A 23,542-nucleotide genomic window follows, 5' to 3' on the forward strand; every position below is an offset into this window, starting at 1 on the left:
TGCCGTAAATCTGGCGATATGCCGCCTTCTCGACGCCTTGTTTTGTCCGCACACGGAGATAGTACCTCATAAATCGCTTCTACGCATTGTATCTTTTTCTAATTTGAATTTATTCTTCTAGCTAAGAACAATAGGGCTCAGAAACCGAAAGAACTCAAACGTGTTTATGAGCACTTGTTTCGCACCCTTTCGATTCTTAGGGAAGCTGCTGGAGAAGCTATTTAGGCAATCAACGCAGTTACAAGAAGAATGGGTCCCAGTCCAGTCAGCATTCGTTTACAAGCATCGACATTTTCAGTGATTACACCGGTAAGATTATGAAAAAAATATTTTCAGAAGCAATACTGCAAGCCTGCAAGACGCTGGCCCACGACCGTTGGGCCGACCAGCTTAGGAAAAATCTTTCCCTGGAGCAGTATACTTCAAGCAATATAAGATGCCGTAAGATGGGTCACAACCTGAGTTGAGATCAAAGTTCATGCTCTATGTGTGTATTGGCATCGACGCGGAAGACCAGTCACAAGGACTGGCTCCCATATAACCATCTCAACAAGGCAATGCCAACTCCTGCTTGTGAAATCACGTCACGTTAAGGATTGCTGTTCGTGCTTGTGCCATGCAACAGACCAAGATTGCGGAGAGTTGCGTACGGGATAACGGCACGAAGGAAAGTAATGCTTAGTAGTAAACAACGTACCTTCCATGCGTTTCTTCGAAAAGCACAGACGAAGTTAGCCAGCGTCTCCCGAACTCCATAACACCAAGGACCGCTCTCTCCCTCTGTAAAACTCTGCGAACACCCGCTCGAACGAGGCTTAGAACGTGTGACTGCCCCCAAGCGCGACCGCCGTGTACTGCTATGCAGCGCGCAATCCACACTTGGTAGTTTATCTCTACGGCTAAGAGAATGAACTGCCGTCTATCCCGGATTGGGAGGGGGGGTTGAAGGAGCGTTTGAATGGTTTGCTCCAGCGAATCTGTGGAACCCCATACAGCTCCTCAACTCTGTGCCACAAAACGTCGGGAACGAGACACTCCTGAAAAGCGTGCTGCGCAGTTTCATGGCTAGAACAGAAAGGACATTGAGTCGAGGTGAGACCATAACGATGCAAAAGATCCCTGAGCGGCAGGACATCGTGCGCAAGTTTCCACTGCAAACTTGCACGACGAGAGTCCAACCATCCTGCAGTAGCGTAGCGCCACGCGATCTGACGCGGAACAGATAGCTCCGGTGCACCCGTGGGGGCCGGAAGTAAGCCCAACAGGGACACATAGAACCTCCTCACTGACCATGTAGAAAGATCAGCGTCCACGTGGCTCTCGCGGAGGCGACGGACTGATGACACGTACTCTTTTAAGTGGGGAGCTGTAAACTCTGAGCGCGGCCTATTCTGCTGAAAGGAACAATAGGTCGTGTGCAGGATGGTTAGGCTCACTCAGGGCATCAAAAATGGCCTTTATACCTAAAGCAAGGCACTTCACTTTTACATGTGGCACTCGCAAGCCACCAACCTCCCGCGACTGGCACAGACGCGCGCGTGACACCCATTCCACACTGTTACCCCATATGTACTGAAAAGCAATACGGGTCACAATAAGAAAGATCTGACGTGGCGGCAGCGATATTATACCATGGTACCAGTACTTGCTTAAGAACCATGACGCCGCTGGCCGGGCCTTACAAGTATGTGGAAGAACCAGACCCTTCAATTCACGGAGAACAGGAATGCTACGCTGGTGAAAGCGCATCCACGATGATACTGCGATTCCCCGACTATTGCAATAGTACCCCAGTATGCGTAATTCAGTTTTAACAGGTATCCCCAATGGAGACGCACAGGAGGGAACTGAACAGACGATTTCAGAAATTGCATGGATGGCCCACCAGAGCGCGCCGTGTTGCGAAAGCCCCTCTGCACATTGGGATTTAGTTTTTCATGAGTCAGAGAGAAGAAGAAAAGCGCAAACGGTTTCGGTTTTCTCTCTCCTTCACCTCCCGCACCTTCAAGCAACAGGCAGACGAGCACGAACGCAAACGATTTCCCACGACGCCTTGCGCGATGTGCGTGACTTGGGCGACGGAGGGCCCCCGTGCGGAGCACAAGGGCAATATCTGAAATCGCCTCCCTGTTTATCCGCGCGTTCGATGCTCTACCGTAGGCATCCAGGATGGATAACACTTGATACACGACGAACTTGATATACGACGAACTTGTGATGTAAACGTATTTCGTGTTCGTTTGTAACTGTACGGCTCCGCATTTTCGGCACTTACTCGTAGGGAGATTCCGCGGGTGTTTTTCGGCATTTCTAAGTTTTGTCAAATTTGGATAGTTTCGACATTTTAATCCGGCTGCGCCAAAAATAGATCCTTCTTGTAGGAGTCATAAGAGCTGCCGATTTTTCGCATTTTAAACCATTTGCGCAAAAAATAGATGCCGAAAAAATCGGCAGCTATTAGACTCATACAAGGAGGCAGCTCAGTGGTGGGACATTAAGAACGCGAAGAATTCCCTTTCTCTTGTTGGAGGGTTCCACGTGTGCTTCAACACTTTTGACCTAAGTGTTACAGGGTAAGGTTTTTTCTCTGAACTATAGAGGCTATAGCAGCTCCGCAGGGCGGTATTCCCCGCATTCCACCTGGAAACGAGGTGAAGGAAAGACGATGAAGAGGAAATGTGATGCCGCAGAGGGCGTTTATGTTCATTCGCTGGTTTGTTCGGAGGCGCTCCGAGGCGTGTATTCGTAAAGTCCCCCGATCGCTCTAAGCGATCGAGGGAAGAGCAAGATAGGAGTCCGAGAGCCTCCGAGGGAATAGACAAACACCGAGAGAGAGAGTGAGAGGGGAAAAAATGCAGTCGGGTACCAGTACTTTCGGCGCCTTGCGCCATGCGCGAGAGTATAATTCTGAGGTTTTCGGAATATGCCAAATTTACAGATGTTTTTCTGTATTTTTTGGCACATGCCGAAATCGCGGAGCCCTATATAAGAAGCTGCATTTACCGGTGTGCGACGCTTGTCTTCTTTGCGAAGAAATTTTCGAAAATTGCCAGTTAAGAGAGAGAGAGAGATGATGATGATTGGGATTTTTTTGGCGCAGCGACAACGAAGGTCATAAAAGAGAGAGAGAGAGGAAGGTAGAAAGGAAAGAACGGAGACGTTACACCTGGGAGCAGTGTTACCAGACTGCACTACTTTTCTCCCAAATGTAATGCGTTACCACGTTTCACTACTCAAATGCAACGCGTTACCGGTAACGCACAACTTTGTAACGCGTTACTCCCCACCTGTGGAGCCTTGTCAGTAAGCCTATTTCAAGTAAATAACATACCAGCTTTCGGTCACGTCGAGACTGTAGTTCGAAAGCACTATTGGTTCGATAATTTCGAGGCCTGTCTCGTTCTGTATTTTTACTGATTTTGATTATGTTCGACTATTATATGTCGTGCGAACTTCAGCTCTGTGCCATAGTCTCAAGGCCACGTTAAAGCCGAATGTTTTCTATATGAACGGTTCCTCTGTTTCCTACTAACTTCTTTCTGAATTACTAAATTCTTCTTTGTTTCATTTTCTATGTTTTATTGGTGTGTGGTATATTATTATGTTATTATTATTGATATTATATGGTGATTGTATTATTATTCGGTCACATGCCCAGCCCGCACGCCTTTCGGCTGAGGCGGCTGGCGCTGTTTTGTTTTTCGAGCAATGTCGATAACAGTCACCTATTATGATATTACAATGTCCGCACTAACCCTATATAGGACATCGGTCATCTGCTACAGGATCTCTCGTTTCACATAGGCCGCATGGCGTCCGCGTGTGTCGAATATTTGGCCGTATAATGTCACACTCGAAAAGATGCGTGGATACAATGTCCGTTGTTTTCGGCTTTAATGCTGTATGCGCGTCTTGGCACTTTCAGGTGATCGTCCATTTCTTCAACCTCTGCTCTCATTCCTACGGTTGCACCTTGCCTTTCCCGGGTGCTCAAGAACCCAACTGCAAAAGCACCGATGGTTATGTAAGCCGTTCATATTTCCAGCCGCTAATACCAGTGGAGTGAGTCAGAAACTTAAATCATCTTTGGGGGCGGGGGGAACTCGCCTTCGCGACGTGAGCATATTGTTGTCATGTTAGCAAAACGCTCCCGGGCCCATAGGTCGGCAAGTGGTGGCCATAAAGGGTGGCCATAATTCACCACCACGTCATCAACGACTATGATATGTCGTGATGTTGAAGTTGATGTCCAAAGGGTTAATGATGTTGATGCGACGTGGAGGTACGTGAATGGAGAGCCCCGTGTTGTGATGTTAAATGAATTCCTACAAAAGTGCCGACCTGAGCTTCTAAATGACTGTTCAATTAATTTGCTTGGCACGTGATTTTACGCGATGTTTAATGCTGCAAAAGTTACATGAATGTGAAATAAAAATGTCTCGGACGTCCGCCAATAGCCAAATAACTAAACAGGACTGGAAGAGAGGAGAGGACTAAATATTGTAAGCTAGGAGCGAACAACACAAGAACAAACAAGGAAGTAAGGAAGTGAGGACACCAATTCTCCGCTATCTTTGTTTTTTGTTCTTGTGTTGTTGGTTATGTCAAGTTCGTACCAACGGGTTCCTCTTCCTGTATTGGATAAGTACTGTAACATCTGATTTTTATTCTTTTCTTCCTTTTTTTTGCGCATCTGTGGCGCTTAGGAAAAGAAAAACGCTATAGCCTAAAGAACAGCTGAACAGCTCATGAAGATTCAACACCAGGGGTGTAACCTCTTGTTAAATAATGTATGAACGTGAAACAACAGCAAGTTTATTGCGAGATGATGAAGGGGGAGATTCATCGCCACGGCGATACCCTACCCCACGGACGTGCTATTGGGTTTCTATAGCAAAAATTCCAAGCGGCAATAGACTTTATTTGGACAGAGCTTTTTCTTTTCTTTCCTTCCCTTTAGCTATATGTGGGACGGACAATCTATACACTTTCCTGTTGATCTGCTATATAGACACGTTGCCTTTGGAAATGCTATAGACTACGTATTACCATTTCACTTCAATTTCCACTCAGAGATACCACACACACACACACAGATAAAGAGACGATGATGAGATGGGACTGATGCCGGCCAGCAGGCTGGGCGCTGCCCCAGTGCCACTTGTACATAATGAGAGATGATACCACCGTTACACCATGCTAGTTCACATCAGGACCCAGGGTCCCGATCTTGAACTTTCGCATAGCGATCCAGAACTTTCACATTGTCGTTATATTTGAAGTTCGCGCGCTCCATAGCCGCGTTGGTTGGCTCGCGCAAGAGGTTGCGGCGAATCACGAGCCGAAGTGGATAACGACAAGTTGAAGATCGGGCACTCACAGATATGGGCAACGCCACGACTGGCGCCCTGGGGAATGTGCATCCTTGGGCAGTTTCCATGGGAACTGTGCCGACATGTATCTGGAAGCGTCTGTGGAAAACCCTCAGGCAGCACAGCCGGCACCGGGATTCGAACTCGGGTACCTCCGAGTCTGGCCATGTCACGTCGAGACTGGGAGGTACCCGAGTTCGAATCCCGGTGCCGGCTGTGCTGTATTAGGCTCTTCCTGGGTTTTCCTCAGACGGTTCCAGAAATATATCTCAGCACAGTTCCCTTAGAAGTCGGTTCAGGACGCACATTCCCCAGGGCGTCAGTTGTGACGTTGCCCACCTCTGTGAGGCCGACAACGGTGGGTCATTTCACCACCACCACCACTACTAGCGAAGATCGGGGCCCCAAGTCTCACACAGCTACACGCACTCACCCTTAGCACATGCTCCTTGTCTGAGACAAACGGAACAGAAGCATCCATCGGTGACGTAGTAGTACTTGAGATCTTCATATGTCTGGCTAATCTTCACGATAGACAACTCCTCCGAAATATAAAACAGCGCGCCGTTTTGATTGAGATTGAGTTTGATTGTAGAAAAAAAAAACGGAAGATACTGAATTCGTCACCTGACGAATTCTGCTACTCCCACAAAGGAAATGAAATGAGTGAAAGGAGAAAAAAAAAAACTGTAAAGATGAAAAGGTAAAAATAGAGGGACATCACCATGACTTCGGCCCATGACAGGCTACATCCCCTAGAAGTAAATATATAGAAAGCAGTCAAAACGGCAGGTTTCGCCTTAACGTGCCGTTTAGACTGCTTTCTATATATTTACCATGTTTGTATGTGTTTCTATGTTACGCCTCGTACTTCATGTGTTGCCTTCTGTATTTCATTGGCCTCAGGTGATACTACGGTGTAAGAACCTAATCACACCAGTAATCTCACCCCTGGCATGCAATTCGCTTGTCTCTTACGTACTCTGGAGATAATGCAGTATATATAGTTGACCACAAATCCTTCATGCCTGTTTCACCTTTGTGTATTTGCAGTGCGCCGTTGACAGTGACTGTTGCTGTCCAATGATCTGCGATTTTTTTGGGCGGACGTGTCAGCACCGTGTCGCCCCTGTCTTTCCAGCTATAGTTGACCCATTTTTAGAAGAACGTGAAGACGTCGCAGTTAATAGCCCGGACCATGTCAGACCAGGAACGCCAGAAGATGTTCATGGCAGGCTGCCTTCGTTTAAGCGAGGAGCACAGGGCAACGGGCAACTTCGATTTAGGCGATCTTTGTCTGGACCACGTGACGAAAAACATTTTATAATAAGGACGTCGTCACCCGTGCCAGAAGTACGTGACAGCAAACATTTTAGAACGGCGTCTTCGCCTAGACCAATTGACAAGCGTGTCAAGTTTATGTGGCCTTTGCCCCTACCAGGTGCGCGTGGTCTATAATTTCCGCACGTTTTTCTAACTCGTGGCAAACAAGATTTCCGTTGACCAATATTCAGCAGCGTAACAGTAAGATATGTACATCTATTAAAAATGCTTTGGCATGGACGCCGCTCGTGCAACGATGCAGTCTCTACATTTACGCGACGTATAGAAACGTCAGTTATGCTGGACAGCGTCTAAAGCACTGGATATCTGAAGAACGTTGAACACTCCCTTTTTTTCTTCTTCTTCTTCTTTTTCTTTTTTGTAAGTGCACATAAATGTGGAATGCGACGTGATATTGATTAACTGAAGGGAGAAACTTAATACACGCGCGAGTGTGGCGTTGTGGTGCTATGAGCTCGCCATTGTCGGCCGCACCGCGCGGGGTCGCCAACGTCACGACTAACGCTCTGGGGGAATGTGCGTTCTGGGCCAACTTCTAAGGACCGCGCCATATGTCAGACAGCGTCTGAGGCAATGCCAGGAAATATCTCAAACAGCACAGCCGGCACCTAAATTCGAACCCGGGTACTTCCCTGTCTCGACGTGATATGGCCAACAGGCTAATCACTCGATCAGCTGGTAACCAGTAATGAGTTGTGAACGCTGTGATTAGTAACTAAAAAATCTAGATATAACCCAATAACTATGTATCCCTGACAGATAAGCGATTTATTGCGATTACTTTTGACATGAATCTGTACGCGATCGAGAAAACTTCCGTAAACGTCCATGCAATGAAAACATCCCAACGCATTTGCCCTTGCATGCATCGTTTTTACTGTCTCGCGGCTTCTATGGGGGCAGAGGACGCAGGTGCAGAGAGAATTTGCAAGGACGCATATTCTGTATACAAGTGGCAGCCAGAGCCGTGCTACCCACTGCGAACAGAGCAGTAAACATCATGCGTGCGCACAAGAAGCTGGAGCAGTGTTGCAATCGTGGATGCTGTGCAATCGACCATGGCCGCACAATTCACACTGGCAACCATCCTCGGTCCTTGGTCTAAAAAGATCGACCATCGCCAAGCTCTTGAGCACTTCCAGATCCGGGATACCGGTCTCCTCTGTACCCTATGATGTGCCTGCGTACCTGTGTGCTGTGTGTTTTTGTGTGCTGTGGTTTTGCCTACAGTTCTGATGTCTTACTGACTCCACTGACCATCGACCCCTATTTAGCATCGTTCGTCACCTCATCATCAGGACACATCTCATCCTGCCCAGGGGCAGTGGACCGCACCTTATGTGCCGAATTTCCCCATTCATTATCATTAATTTATTTGTTGTTGTTGTGGATGCTGTTGTGTGATTGTGAAGTCCGCTTCTGTTATATACGTTCTATACGACACTCTTCCTGTCCAAAAGGCGGTCTCATATGTTACAAATCCATCTTCATTGGCGGGGGGGGGGGGGGATTGCATCATTCTGACGTAAGTATTCATTCTCCACCTTGACGTGAAACTCCTCGTTCCACACACATCACAGTCGGCACGTAACGCGACATAGCGCCTAATTTTATCCCTTCCTGCGTCAGTACGGCTGTATTGGAAGTAATCAGCATTGCTAATGAGAATATACTTGCTTCCAGTAGCCTATGACGCCACTAGTAATGACTGGACACAGACTGCCGCCAACTCACAACTTGGTCTAAACACGATTTAATTAGCAATTAGAGCTAATTGGGACCTCCCACATTAATGAGCACCCTCCAGGGTGTCACCACACTAATTGGGGAACATTTAACTCGTGTCCAGACCAAGCTGTGAGTTGGCGGCAACCTGTGTCCATAAAAAAGAAGAAAAATAGATAGAAATAGAGTGGAGAGAAGCAATTTCTTCGAAAATCGACAACGCAGTGGCGAAGAAACCGCTCCAGAATGCCCAAGTGACCAGCGCCCGCCATGTTGGTAGTTGGCGACGGGCAGTTGCAGAGATCGACGACAGGTGGCCACTTAGTTGCAAGGCATCACACCAGATGGCGCCACCATCATAGCTCTATGCGAGAAAGACAGAGAACAACAAGATACTAGTGGCAGGTAAAAATGGCAACACTGCTAAACAAATCTAGGCATGCGAGAGAAAAGGTCTAACCGCTACTGCTAAACAGCACGGAGAAAACAGTACACATCGGGGAAAAGGCTTAGGGGGGGCGATCGGTTAGGCCTAACCACAGCGTCACAACACTATGCAGCTAACACAAGGCGGGAACCACTGGGCACACATCACTAAACATGTGTCAACACGAACAAAAGGCTTGCTCACTGCTAAAGAAGTCTAAATATGCGCGTACGGCAAACATGCGAGAAAAGGCTTAACACGAGCGTAGTCAAACAACGTGCAAACATCGGCAAATCACTTGTTGGTCACCGCTAAACGGCAAACGTGCACGGGGCACGGCAAACATGCGAGAAAAGAAGCGCGGTAAAACAACGCGCAAACATCGGCAAATCACTCACCTTTTCCCCAGGGGCGACAGTGCGACTGCTCCATCCGAGAGCCAGGCAGAAACTGAGCGGGTGCGGGGACTGCGGAGCAACCGAGCGCACGTCTGCTCCCCACGACAGCCAGCGAGCAAGTGACTGGGGCACCGCGCCGCAGCAGCTACGCATGCGCGCGCGCGCTCTTAGCGCCCTCTGCGCTGTCCGTCCAACCCACCACGGGTGGTTTCGGTTTCACTCTCTGCTCCTTCCACTACGCGCTCGTGCTCCTAGTGGTAACGGGTGGCTTCTTCGTTTCGGTTTCGCTCTCGTTTCTTTGTGCGCGTTTATCTGTATAAAAGCAGCGCGCACTGCGCTCGCGTCATCATTCTGACCGATACGTGGAAAACGCCACGTCTGGTTTATTCTCCTGCGTTTCTCGTCGTCACTAGGAAAAGACAAAAAACGAAGAACTTCGCGAATTTATTCGCGGAATCTATCTACGACTATCTAATCTAATCTATCCGCGACTAATTCGCGGAAGTGATCTATTGCTTGGCACCGAAACATGGCTCACAGGTGAAATAAATGATAATCACTTAGGGATAAATCAATTGTTTGATGTTTACAGAAAAGACAGAACACATAAACGTGGCGGCGGAGTAATGATTGCTGTTCGTAGCATGCTAAGATCAACACTGATTCCTGTTCAGACTGACATTGAAGCCTTGTTTGTCAAAATTGATACTGACGTTTTCAGTTTCATTGTAGGAGTCTGTTATCGCCCACCCGACGCTTGCTCAGACTTTAACGTTAAGTTGCACACATGCATTTCCGAAGTGTCTAGAAAACATCCGAGCAAAATGCTGCTGCTGGCAGGGGATTTTAATTTTCCTGGTATAAACTGGAAGTCGGTCGAGGTATCACCTGAATGCCGCAACAGGATTGAATGTACTGAATTCCTTGAAGTTTGTGAGGAATTCTCATTAAAGCAGTTCGTGACTTCCCCTACACGTGGAGACTCCACCTTGGACTTGTTTTTCTCGAACCAGCCTGACCACGTGACAGACGTCCAATATTTAGACGAGATTAGCGATCACAGAGCAGTCTCTGTTACACTGAACCTGTACTTCGAACAAAAGAGGGTACTAAAAAAATACATTTTTGATTACAAAAACGCGGATGTTGCTGCTATTCAGTCGTACATGCAGAACTTCATGTCCAGTTTTCTGGCAACCTGGTATAACCGTCCGGTGAACTATAACTGGCTTCAATTTAAGAATGCCGTTTTGTACTGTATGAACACGTATATTCCTCGAATCCAAATTAAAACTCGTGAGAGCAGCCCTTGGTATACTTGCGACCTAAAGCGCTTGTTACAGAGAAAAAAAAGGTTGTATCGCCGAGCACATACTAACAACAGCCCACAGCTTTGGGAAAGTTACTTTGTTATCGCGTCGGAATATAAGAAGGCGCTTGTGGATGCCAAACAGAAGTTTTACGGTGATTATCTATCTACGATATTAAAAACAAATCCTAAGATGTTTTGGAGGGTCATTGGCGGCCAGTTCGGGGCTGCCACGAATAAGAACCTTCTCCGTGTAAATGGCGATGCTATGTCAGATGACGAGTGTTCGAACGCCCTTAATAATTATTTTTCTTCAGTATTTTCTGATGAAGCTGACACTGATCTCTCGGCGCAAGCTTGTGACGTTCCTAACCTAAACGTTCAATATGAATGCAACGAACTTTCTATCACTTGTGAGGGGATCCTTAAAATTATTGAATCTTTGTCTTTATCGTCGTCCCCAGGTTGTGACCTTATTTCTGCGAAGCTTCTGTTGATAACAAAGGAGTACTCATGTAAAGTCCTACAAATAATTTTTCAACAGTCTTTGAACTGCTCCCAGTTGCCTTCCGATTGGAAGCACGCAATAGTTACACCAATTCCTAAAACCGAAAAACCTCACGCTCCTTCTGACTTCAGGCCAATATCCTTAACTTGTATCTGTTGTAAGGTTATGGAGCATATTATTTATTCCCATATTATGAACTTTTTGGATAATAACAACATGCTTTTTAAGAACCAACATGGTTTCCGAAAAAAGTATTCATGTGAGACGCAACTTTTTGAATTTGTTTCTGACGTCTATGAAAGCATGAATTCTGGTAGGCAAGTCGATGCAGTTTTTATCGACTTTCGGAAAGCCTTCGACAAAGTACCGCACAAGCGCCTTCTTTGTAAGCTCAAATCATTACGCATTAAAAATAACATAGTAAACTGGATACGTGCTTTCTTGTCTGCGAGAACACAGTGTGTTAGGTGGGGTAGTGCACTGTCTTCTTATTCACAGGTAGTGTCAGGCGTGCCTCAGGGGTCTGTGATCGGTCCCCTTCTCTTCCTTATCTACACAAATGATCTTCACTTATGTGTAGATAGTTCTGTACGCCTTTATGCTGATGATGTTGTTGTGTACAGAGAAATCAGTGGTGTAGAGGACTGCGTTGCTTTACAGAACGACTTGGTCTCCCTTTCTGAACGGTGCAACCAATGGTTAATGGAAATTAATGTCGCTAAGACAAAATGTATGACTTTTTCCAGACGAAATATTAACATACCCAGCGATTATACTCTTAATGACGAAATTCTTGACAAAGTGACCATGTTTAGGTATCTTGGTGTTCTGATATCCTGTGACCTTTCTTGGAGGGCACATATCGAATACGTTTGTAGTAACTCACTAAGGACACTGGGTTTCTTGCGTCGCACACTTTGTCTCGCTTCACCTGATGTCAAGCTAATCGCGTATTATTCATTGATCCGGCCCAAACTGGAGTACGCGTCTATCATTTGGAACCCGTGGCAAAAATACCTAATTCAAAAACTAGAGTCCGTCCAAACGAAAGCCACTCGTTTTATTTTTAACCTTTATGATAGGGAAACCAGCATGACACAGTTTAAGAGAGACAAAGAAATTCCACTTTTAGAAAATAGGCGCAAGGTCCACAGACTAATAACAATGTATAAGCTTTACAACGCATCATCTTCCTTTGTCACCCCTGCCCCCTTCTTCTCTGACCGCATTCACCACCATTACAGGTTAGCTCTTCCCGTCTGCCGTAGTGAGTATTATAGAAATTCTCCTTTGATATTATCTTTGCGCGACTGGAACTCTTTGCCACCTGATTTTCTATTGCCAATCAATGTAAGTGCTTTTGAAAGGTTGTGCATTGAGTTGTACCTATTTTGAGGTATATAGTGTTTGTATATATTGTCTCCCCCCTTATGTAATGCCTTAGGGCCCTTTAAGGTATTAAAATGAAATGAAATGAAATGAAATCGTGGAGGAAGCCTTTCAAGTCCACCGCCTGGAATGGTTGCAAGCACGTCAAGAAATGTGTCAGGACAAGATGAAGACTCTCGACCGCATCTTAGCAGCGGACAGACTGACGAAAAAGAAGTCCAACTTTAGCCTGGATAATCTGTATTGGGAACGCAGTTCCGATGTAGAGGACGACGACGTCTCTTCTTTTTCTTCGTGCAAGGTGTGCCCACGCAACATGTCTTCCCCGAACCTTTTCGTTTCCCTCATCCTTTTCGCTGTATCTTAAGCGGCCCTCCATGTGCGGCAAATCTACTTTCGTTGCGAACGTGCTGAGGAACCTGAACGACGTGGTGGACAAGCCTCCGTCATAAATATTCTACGTATAGAAATATGCTTCGCCGAGCATGCAGGACGAATTTGGGGACTCTGCAAAATTTACCAAGGTTCTATGGCGTAATACGAGGTAGGATTCAAAAGTTCCCGGACTGAGCCTAGTGGGACATGTCGCGCGCTACGCTCATCGTCGTCGACGATCACATGACCGACCCCGGTTCCTTGAAGGAGGTGACCGATCTTTTCATTCGGGGTTCTCACCACGCTAACACATCGATCTTACTCGTCCAAAACATCTTTTTCGACAGTAGCCATTTTAGAACTATATCCTACAATGCTAGTTACGTCGTCCTGTGGCGCACTGTGCGCAGCGTGCACCAGATGGAACATTTCGGGCAACAGCTATTTGGCAGAAAAAGATTGGAGTATTTTCTGGACGCATATAAACAAGCGATGTCGTCGCCCCACGCTTATTTACTCGTGGATCTTCACAACTATACGCACGAGGATCACAGATTGCATAGCAATATCTTTCCAGGAGAACGTCAATATATCTACGCCCCGAAATGAACCTCTGCCCTCACCTCACTTTACTCAAAGGACTCTCCACTCTACCACCTCCGCGCAGTCGCGACGTCTTGAGACGTCCTTCGTCCGACATGAAACACCTATCCGAAATTTGCCTCAATGCATTGAACGGAAAGGTGGCTCTAGCTCCAGACACGTTCGCGCGTTTGAAGAAGCACAAACGCTTCTCACGTCGGCTCGCCTACAAAAAGATTCACAAGAATCCGCAACGTTTGAAGCGCTATCTGTCTCAGCAGCGAGGACAGGGCATTCTTTCGTCGGTGGTTCCTTCCTACTTTTCGCCGTGTTGAACCTCTTCGCCGATGGCCAAGAGAATAGAAGTGACCGGATCCTCCATCGGGAACATTCTTTCCTCGAAGGTCCCAATTAGCTCTAATTGCTAATTAAATTGTGTTTAGACCAAGTTGTGAGTTGGCGGCAGTCTGTGTCCAGTCATTACTATACTGACGCCCGCAAACACCATCCCCTTTAACGTCCCTCACGAAGGGCGACGTGTCTAAAGAACTTATACACCATCATATCAGCATAGCGCTAACGTCCTCGTGGCGAACATGAGACCAATAAGCGGACACGTTATTAACTGGTCCACCTGCGCCAGTGTTGCAACAAGTATTCGCTGCTCGTCCGTCCGTCGTTCGCTGCACGGTAGTCACGAACCTAGGAAGTGGTGCACCAACAACTTTCTGCCTCGTAAAACTTCTCGCGTGACCCTCGGCGTATTTCCGATTTGCAAAACTTTTCTTTGACTCGGACACGCCACAAGAATGATTGACTGATCGGAGGGCGCGACGTATAAATACCGCCCTGTATGCGAATCACAGGACTCTAGAGGGGCTAACCGCCGCAATGATGAGCGACTACTAAGAGACTACTTGGCAATGTTCTCAAAGTCGCCGATTCCCGGCCTACGACACGTTTTCTCGAATTGCCATCCGTTTCGTCGGGTTGCTTGGCTCCTGGTGATGTCTGTGCTGGTGACGCTCTTGCTGAACGACTTGGGTAAAGTAGTCCGGGACTATGAGAACCATGCAGGGACGGTATCTGTTTCAACGAACTACAGAGACGGTGGCCTGTCTTTCCCTGCCATCACTGTTTGCAATGCGAACTTGGTTCGTAAAAGCGCTCTCTGTAATCCTACCATTAAGTACCAAAGGGACAACATCCAGTACTGGTTGGGCCGCCTTTGTTATACTAATCGGACTAGTAAGGTTTGGGTAAGTTACACTTTCTCTTTGTGGGACGAGCTTAATGGTAATAATTGGGACACGTAGGTGAAATTTCTATGACTTCTTGCAGGACAATTTCATAATGGGGTGCTATAATATCCGCCTGAAATGTTGCTGGAAGCAATATTTATCTTCCCCACATTGCTAACGTCTTCAGTCTGGAATGTCATGCTGAATACATTGGATCTCGTGGGACTACGATTTTTATGACATGTAGAGCTACAGAGCTTTCTATGGCGTAATACGAGGTAGGATTCAAAAGTTCCCGGACTGAGCCTATAACTTGACTAGAGTGACTACGATAACGTTTCTGTGTTAATACGTTCTCCCACACTTCTAAAAGTGGTTTGACCCAAATCACGTGATCGGTGGCTCGCCACGGCGTCGTATTTGGTAGGCAGATGCATTACTAACCGGCGATTGAAAGAAATGCCGTTTGTTGAGCAGAATATCAAATTTTGTGTTCGCTTGGGAAAGAGTGCTACGGAGACTTACGAAATGTTGAAGCATGCGTACGGCAGTGATACATTATCGCGAACGCAAGCTTTTGAGTGGCATCGACGTTTCAGAGAAGGCAGGGAAAGTGCCGAAGACGAACGCGTTTGCCGTCCGCAGACTTCCCGCACCGCTGAAAACTTGATTTTCTTGACTTTCGCTGACTTTCTTGCGAAAACGAAAACAACTGTTTTGCCACATCCTCCTTACTCCTCTGATCTCGCCCCCGGTGACTTCAGCCTATTTCCTGAACTGGCAAGTCGCTTGCAGGGTCGTCGATTTCAATCTGCAGATGAAGTTAAAAGTGCATGGCAGGCTGAATTAAAGGACATTGCTAAAAATGGATTCCAGAAACGTTTCGATGACCTTTACAAGCGATGGCAAAAGTGTATTGTTACGCAAGGGTTTTATTTTGAAGGAGAATGTGTTTCAGCAATTTAATTGATAATACTTTTTAAGTTATAGACTCAGTCCGGGAACTTTTGAATCCTACCTCGTATATGCCACATGTCTAAAAAGAAAAGTCAAGGGAGAGGATTGGGTACTTCAGTTTTTTTTTTTCTTTTTCGCCAAATCGTGAGAAAACGAAAACAGAAGGAAAATTACATTGACCCCTGAGCAACCCCAGCGATGTCCTTTGTCCGTTGCTCAGCCTCGTCTGTGTCTGGTACTATTTTGCAATGTTGAAGCATGGTATGCACTTTTGTTGTGTCCCCTACAGAGTTATAATTTCAAAGCGACAGGGAGACAGGTAAGGAAATGCCGTCCATCAGTGAGTTTTAGTGCATCGTCCGCTATCGCGTTTGCGTACGTAAGAGATAAGGATGGTGGTTCTGCGCACGTGCAAAACATAAGAAGAGCTTCGCGTATTGCTCAAAACCACCACGCTATATCCCTTCTGTGCGCAAAGGCGATAGCGTACGATGTACTAAAACTCTCTTTTATTGATCCTACATACGATCTGAATTCGTGGAAAAGCTTGTACAACATCTTCGAGCACTTCATTCATAACTGACGAAACTTTCCACGTCTACCTCACTGGTATATTTTCTATACTGTAACTGTAGCGACGACGACGATGATCACAGAGGCACGTCACGAGGATTTACGCTGGACTGCATCGGTACATCCTGGAGGCGTGATTCCCCCCCCCCCCCCCCACACACACACACACGTGCACGACGAGTGATCCCCGTCGAGTAATCTAATGCCTAAAGTAAAAGCGCCCTAACGCAACTCCCCTTTTTATGAAAATTTGTTGCAAATAAAAGGAAACACCCTGTATAGTACCGCTATATACTGACTATATACTGCCGTATATACTGCGTCGATAAACTCCCCATTCATCATCTCACAATAGAGCTGTCGTTGCTTTCTTTGAAAGTCGTGGCATGCTTCCCATGCGTGCGAGACCAAGAAGGTTTCTCCGAAACCAACAGTCGTATGCATCATGCTTATACGGTCGGAAGCTTCTCGTATTTTTCGAGAAAGCGTTTATGCTTCTCATATTTGTTTAAATACATCGAAGGGTCCCGCTGCATTTCATGAAAATTAATTTACAGAATAGTGTACATCAAAGTGTAAATACATCATGCTTACAGGCATCAACGGAAGAAGAAAGTATGGAGCAGCGGCGGTTCTACAAATGGATTGGTCAAGCACAAAGAAGGAACAGAACACTCGGAAAAATCCTCGGTCATCAGATAGAAAACATGATCGTTTCCTGTCTCTTGGGGATCAGGCACAACTGCAACCCTAAACAGTTGAGTTGTGATGAAAGTACGCTTGATTTTTGTGACCTGCGCTTCCTGAGTGACGCTGCCTTCCCCATTGGGTAAAAGAAAAAGGTCTCGCTTCTTTTATTTGGTCTACTAAGGGAGTTCAATGTCAGTGCACAATGATTACGAATAAGGAACGAGCGCTGAAAAAAATTTCGTACATGAGTATATGGAATGTACAGCTCCCGTCAACCTTAATAATAACACCGGAAAAAAATATGGTCTCGCTACCGAGCGCGATTACAGCCACCCTTAGGGACATGAGAAAATCTTAGTTGAACAAAATCATTCTGTTAGTTTAACGCAAGGGCTTTCTTCATTTAACATTCCCCCAGTGACCCCAGGGTGGCTGGTATCGCGTTCGGAAACGAGACCGAATTTTTTCTATTGTTATTATTAAGGTTGACGGGAGCTGTACGTCTACAATGTGTGAAGGACTGCGCAGTACGCCGTAGAAAAAAATTGGTGGTACGTGTATATCATAGCAATACATGATACAGAACAGAAATATCACGCAGTCTGAACAGCCAAACACGCACGACGTTAGCAGAATCTGACACTGCACGCAGCATAACACGACATGGTATAGACGCATGGATCCCACGAGGCTGCGTGTTTTCCTTATAGGTTGTACTCCGGCACCTTCAGACAGACCAATGAGCAATTCGGACCGGGAGGTACGGCTAGCCCCTGGCTGACACCGTATTATGAATGTGCTGTTCGCAAAAGAAAGAGGAGAAAAGAATTGTTTTCTTGCAATTGACCTCATCAAGAAAAAAGAAACAACATTAGAATATTGCCACACGGTGACGTGGGCAGAAATGACACAAATGTAACGTCCACGTGGCATAGCTATGACAGAATTTAAGACTGCAAACCAAGACAGAGTATAGTGGGACTGACGTAGCCTTTGTGTGGCCCGGCCTAAATCACTCGAGGAAGCTGCTGAGGGGCTAGCCGAATGAATTGTGAAATCTCTTATGTTCCATTTCATCTCGTTTCACACGTTACTAGGTATAGCATGTGATTTCTTCTTGCACGCAGGCGTACCTACGTTTACTTCCTCACCCATATGAGTGACTTGGAATATAGCCTCGGTTATAGGAAACAACGTCTCCCGATTTTTCTTCCTTCGCTTAACCTAGAAATTAGAAAATGACTTGTAGAACCAGTAGGGCTAGTAATCACTGTTCCACCACAAGAGTACGGGACGAGCCTCTCCACGCCTTGTTGTGCCAACAGGCCCTAATATCTTCGGTTACTGAGTGCCTCCAAAACCGCTCGAAACTCTGCACAGCTGGAAAGCCATTTCCACCACTTCCACCAATACACGTTTTCCCATCCTCTTTCACATTCACATCCTAAATAGCAAAGTTCTGACCTAGTGTTCAAAGAGATCAAGGGTCGAGTGCTCAAGTTAATGTTCTTCATCGCAGAATTTCTTTGTCGTCTGCTTTCGCATTATTAGTGAGTTTGATTATAACGTATGGCGTCGCCCTTGCGTACGAAGGGATAACGTTGGTGGTTCTGCGCACGCGCAAGACACAAGCAGAGCTTCCCGCATTGCGCAGAACCGCCACACTGTCCCTTACGTACGCAAAGGCGACAGCGTACGTTATACTAAAACTCACTATTGTTTATTCGTGCGCCTTCATACGGTAGGGGTGTTTCTTTTTTCCTCTTTATTTTACGAGGCTTCCATTTCCACAGGCACTTCACTTTGAAGATGTACGGGAGATTCGGCAACTGCTTCTGTTTCGGATGCCCCCCGTTGAGAAAGAGATTCAAGGTGGACTTCACCGTGTCACCTCACGAGAGTAAGTGCATGTGGCCGTTGTCACGCAATGTACAGGATGCTGGAATAAGAATAACAGTTTCTTTGCTTACCTCCGACTGCATGTTGCGAATGTCATAGATTGAAAACAAGTGTTTTCTATGTGGATAGTTGAATTCTGGGGTGTCTGCAACGGTGCTACGTAGAATGATACCTGGGTCCCGAATACTTTTTTTCTAAATTCAATCAACGGTATCTTTCCATTCATCAAAGAATACTGTAATGTAACCTGAAATTATGAAATTACCTCGTCCTGCACGGTACAAAGTGAGTTTACGCAAGAATAAAATTGTTAATCTGCGCAGACAGTAGGAACGAGAGTATAGGCATTTCCTCGGCGAATGTGCTGTGGCGATCTCATTTGGCAGAAACTGTCATTCAGACAAATGTCATTAAATATATACGTGTGGCACCGCACGAATGACATTCAGACTGAAGCCATTAAGCACTTAATGCTATTTATCGTGCCTGTGTGCCACACTCTAAAGCAGAACTTCACCGCATATGTGGTGAGGTTGAGTTTTTAGAGTGCAGGGGTATAAGTCTAATAAACCTCTACCTGAGAAACGTCATCATATGACGTTGGTAGACAGACTGCAACCGAAACAAATCGGAAGAGGAGGGATGGGTTCCACCACGAATGGGCACTTGTTCGCTGCCTCCTATTGAAAGAAAAGTAGAACCGGAGGTCGCGTCCCTTTCAGAGACCATTGTAATCTCCACAATACCTTATTCGGCCCTAGCTTTGAGCGTAGTTCAACTCTACCAAATTGATGGCGCTGTAATACTATGACGTCATTTGCTTACAAACAGTGAGAGGTCTATTGGAAGAAAAGTAGGACCGAAGGTCACGTTCCTTTCGGGGACCATCGTAATCCCCTGATGACCGTGGCTTTCGGACGCGACCTTGTTTGATCCATGGGGGGGGGGGGGGGATTTCGAGCGGCTTGCCTGCCTAGATTGGCGACACGTTGCTAAGGGGAAGGGGGAGGGGGAGCTTCCAGCGTAGTTCAACTCTACCAAGCTGGTGGCGCTGTCGAACACTATGACGTCATTTGTTTACAAACAGGGAGAGGTCTATTGCTAAGCTACACTTGTTTCGTTTAATTCCATTCTTTGATTTTTAAATTCGGTTACATCACTTGAGCGTGGTTCATTACTTCACAGATGGAATCCAGTTGTTGCTTAACGTTGAACCCGACGAATACGTCTCTCTGACTTCTGAAGCTGGTTTCATGATTGCCGCGCACCGACCTGGAGTTGCCGTCGACCTTACCAAGGATAGCGTCTTTGTCCATCCTCGCCGAACCACGTACATTGCACTCAGACAGGTACGTCTGACAGGAGAGCGCCCTTTCCACCAATACATGTTTTCTCATACTATACTCTTACTATAAACAATTAGAATACATAATTCTAATTCGAACGGGAGGAGCTTATCTGATGGCATTTTAGGCGCAAGTATGTCTTCATTAAAATTATTGTTTGTCAGCCAGTGCGTTGTCCTGTGCGTTCTTTTTGTGTTGCACAATCATTGGGGTTTCCAATGCGTTCTACTTAATTCTGTCTCTGTCACAGTACAACATACGACGCCTGAAACCGCCCTACCCTGGGGCCTGCCAGGAAGGCTGGCCAGAACAGTACTCGCAATACAGACGCTCTGTTGGAGACGCTGAGCTTTACAACGATGAGGTACGTTTGTTGCTCTTTTACTGTACTCCAAGTTCCGTACCCGGCACGTCATACTGGCTATGAAGACTCGGTACCAAATGGAGATCTGACTCAATATTTTAATATCGTCATCCGTCTCCAGGCCTGCCTCGACCTCTGCATTCAACTTGAAATCTGGGAAACGTGTGGCTGTCAGTCGCACAGCCACTTCATAGTGAGGCGCCACGAGACTGTGAAAGACATCATTTGTGACGAAGAACAGGACACAGTTGGTACGTCGGCTGTCAGCCCCCTTTTTTTTTACCATGTTCACATCTATACAGATATTTGTGAGTTCTTTCCATAGCTCAGTGCGTGGACAAAGTTAAGTCGTCGGTGGGACAGGACATTGAAAGGTGTCCGTGTCTGAAACCGTGCTTGTGAGTAGTACAACGTATGCATGCTATGACGCTATCGAACAACGTTCAGTGAGAGGAGCTGGTATGTTTTTCAATTACAGTGAAAGGGTGTATAGAAGTTCATCTTCGTCTGTCGAATGGACCAGGGGTTTCGTAAGCATGAACGCATGAATGTTTCATAATTGTCGCATGTATGAATGTACGATACGGAGTACCGCACTCACGGTGGCCGCACTGGTACTGCTTGCGACACTCTTGCCTTGAAGTCTGGAGCACGAGCTCCACGAGCACCTCGTACAGGCTGCGTCGCCAACGGAAAAACTGGATTAGGCAGGCGGCCGGAACGTTGTACGCAAGCATGCGGCTCGTTGATGACGCTTCTAGTAAGCAACACAGCCGCTAGGGCAGTGTTGCTCAAACTGTGGGTCGCGACCCCCATGGGGGTAGTGACGGATACAGCGGGGGGTCGCGAATCGGTTCAAGACTATAAGGAAGAGATGTCCACTGCCCACCATTCTGGGCCCCAAAAGACCTTGTGGTAGCGGACCACAAGGTCTACAAAGCACGCTCACTTCAGTGAATGGGAACAGTCATCTGCTGCCACGCGTTTAATTTTCTCTCTGCGATGGTATCTAGTCCAGCTTACTACCTGTGACGATGTCAGCTGTCAAATTCAATTTCAGCGTCGGTTTTGTATATTACTATTCATGCTCTGAAATCGAAAAGTTTGTGGCGTCTCGATTCTGTAGTTGTGACGGGTCACAGGACAGCAAAGTTTGGGAAGCACTGTGATAGGGGTACTTGCAAAGTGGCTGCATATTTTAGGACAACAACAACAACAAATAGATCATGACTATGGCCTGGGGTGATTCACCGCTGGGGAACAGTACACTACCCCATTACACGCGAAACATGAGATGTGAGATATGAAAATGAAGTTATGTGCAAGTACAACACTTGAACCCTCCTCCACTGGCTGTGCAGCGCTACGTCACACAAAAGGAAGAAAGAAACACATGGAAGATTTGATTTGATTCGGGTTTTATTGGCGCATCAGCTACAAAGGCCATGAAACACATGAAAGAAGCGCCAATGGTCCTTGGGATGCCGGGGAGGACCCTACAGCGTCTGGAGCAAACCGGTAGCCAAAAGGAACTCCAAGAAAATCAGAAGACTTCGACGGTGTTGCACATGGCTCAGACATGGGCCAAGAATTGCGGCCGGGTTGAACGTCTGTCGGCTAGCACCACTCAGCTGGGCCCAGAGTTCCCGCCTCTCCGTTTCGTAGAGCTTACATTCTATTAGGAAGGCAGTTGCCTCAGGACAGAAGCCGCCGATATTTCGAACAGAGACTGTTCTTCTTCTGGGCACCGTCCTCATCATTGGCATGGTATTTAAAGGGTTAGGTGTGACGTGTTTAAAGGTTCATGCGAATTGTGGGTCAACAGCCCGGAGGGAAGAAGGGGTCCACTAACCTCCTTATCTTTCGTCCCGTTTCGTCCACGTGTTCGTGAACCTTCCATTTTTCTGTAACCGGTCTGTAGCCTAGATCACTACGTTCACGTAATCCCCTCCACACTCCAACAAAGCAGCCATTCACTCCGGCCGTAGAAGCCCGTACGGACCCTTTCTTTCCTCCGGGCTGTTGACCCACAATTCGCATGAACCTTTAAACACGTCACACCTAACCCTTTAAATACCATGCCAATGATGAGGACGGTGCCCAGAAGAAGAACAGTCTCTGTTCGAAATATCGGCGGCTTCTGTCCTGAGGCAACTCCCTTCCTACATCTCTGCCGGTTCGCTGGATTTCTACCCATTTACATTCTATTAGGACGTTCTCAATGTTCGATACGACGCCACATTTGGAGCATAGGCTGCTGTCACAGTATCCGATTCGAATTGGGGAGTGAAGGCTACATTGAGACGAAGCAGGTGCAGGAGGGACGTAAAATAGTGTGGTAAACGGTCTGCAACTGAGAAGGACATAGTTGGATCCACCGAATATTTTACCTATGATTTTAGGACGAATGTGTCGGAAGCAGTTCAGACATGAACACCCAACCCGCACCCGCTCCCGACCTGCAGTACCAAGTATTATTGTGTACACTCCACCGAATGAAGCCGTGAAAAAACGTATAGCAGTCATGCTAATCCTTGCATGCAGTGTTGCGGTCCGGTATGTTTAGAATCCTGAAATCGCGGAATCCTGGTTTATTTTTCACGTCCCGAGATTCCTGGACTTGAGAGTTTGATGTTGGCGCCGTCGCGACGAACAACTGTGGAACAATTCCTATAGTTGTTGCACAGTTCTTCGTCGCGACTGTAACGCTGCGACTGTAACTTGGTTGGTAACAATCCCGGGACTGCGAAAACTGGGGATTCCGAACACTTTTTGCATGTGCTTATGATGGTCAATTTCTTTCTTTCTTTTTTTCAATATTGATTTGAATGATTGCTGTTGAAGGTGAAAAGTGGGGCACCTGACGCCTACAAACAAGAAGACAGGTACGACTCTGCAATTCAATGAGGAACAAATGTAGCGTCTCCCTTTTAGTGCCGAAATTTTTCCTCTCTCTTTCGCTCTCTCTTAAAGGAGCAGTGAAAGCTCCACCTCCTTCAATTGGCCATTTTTTTTTATTGCAGCGTGTTGTGAAAGAGGTTAG

The 23,542-nt window shown here is 46.6% G+C and overlaps 1 long non-coding RNA gene across 1 annotated transcript; it reads left to right on the forward strand.

Moving 5' to 3' along the window:
* Nucleotides 1-201: 201 nt before the first annotated feature.
* On the forward strand, nucleotides 202-6,935 carry LOC135395358 (uncharacterized). The gene is made up of 3 exons (XR_010423036.1): nucleotides 202-309; nucleotides 3,926-4,024; nucleotides 6,426-6,935. It is a non-coding gene; the product is annotated as an uncharacterized LOC135395358 (long non-coding RNA).
* The last annotated feature ends 16,607 nt before the right edge of the window (nucleotides 6,936-23,542 follow it).

The sequence above is a fragment of the Ornithodoros turicata genome, chromosome 5, assembly GCF_037126465.1.
Source record: "Ornithodoros turicata isolate Travis chromosome 5, ASM3712646v1, whole genome shotgun sequence".
Lineage (NCBI taxonomy): Eukaryota > Metazoa > Arthropoda > Arachnida > Ixodida > Argasidae > Ornithodoros > Ornithodoros turicata.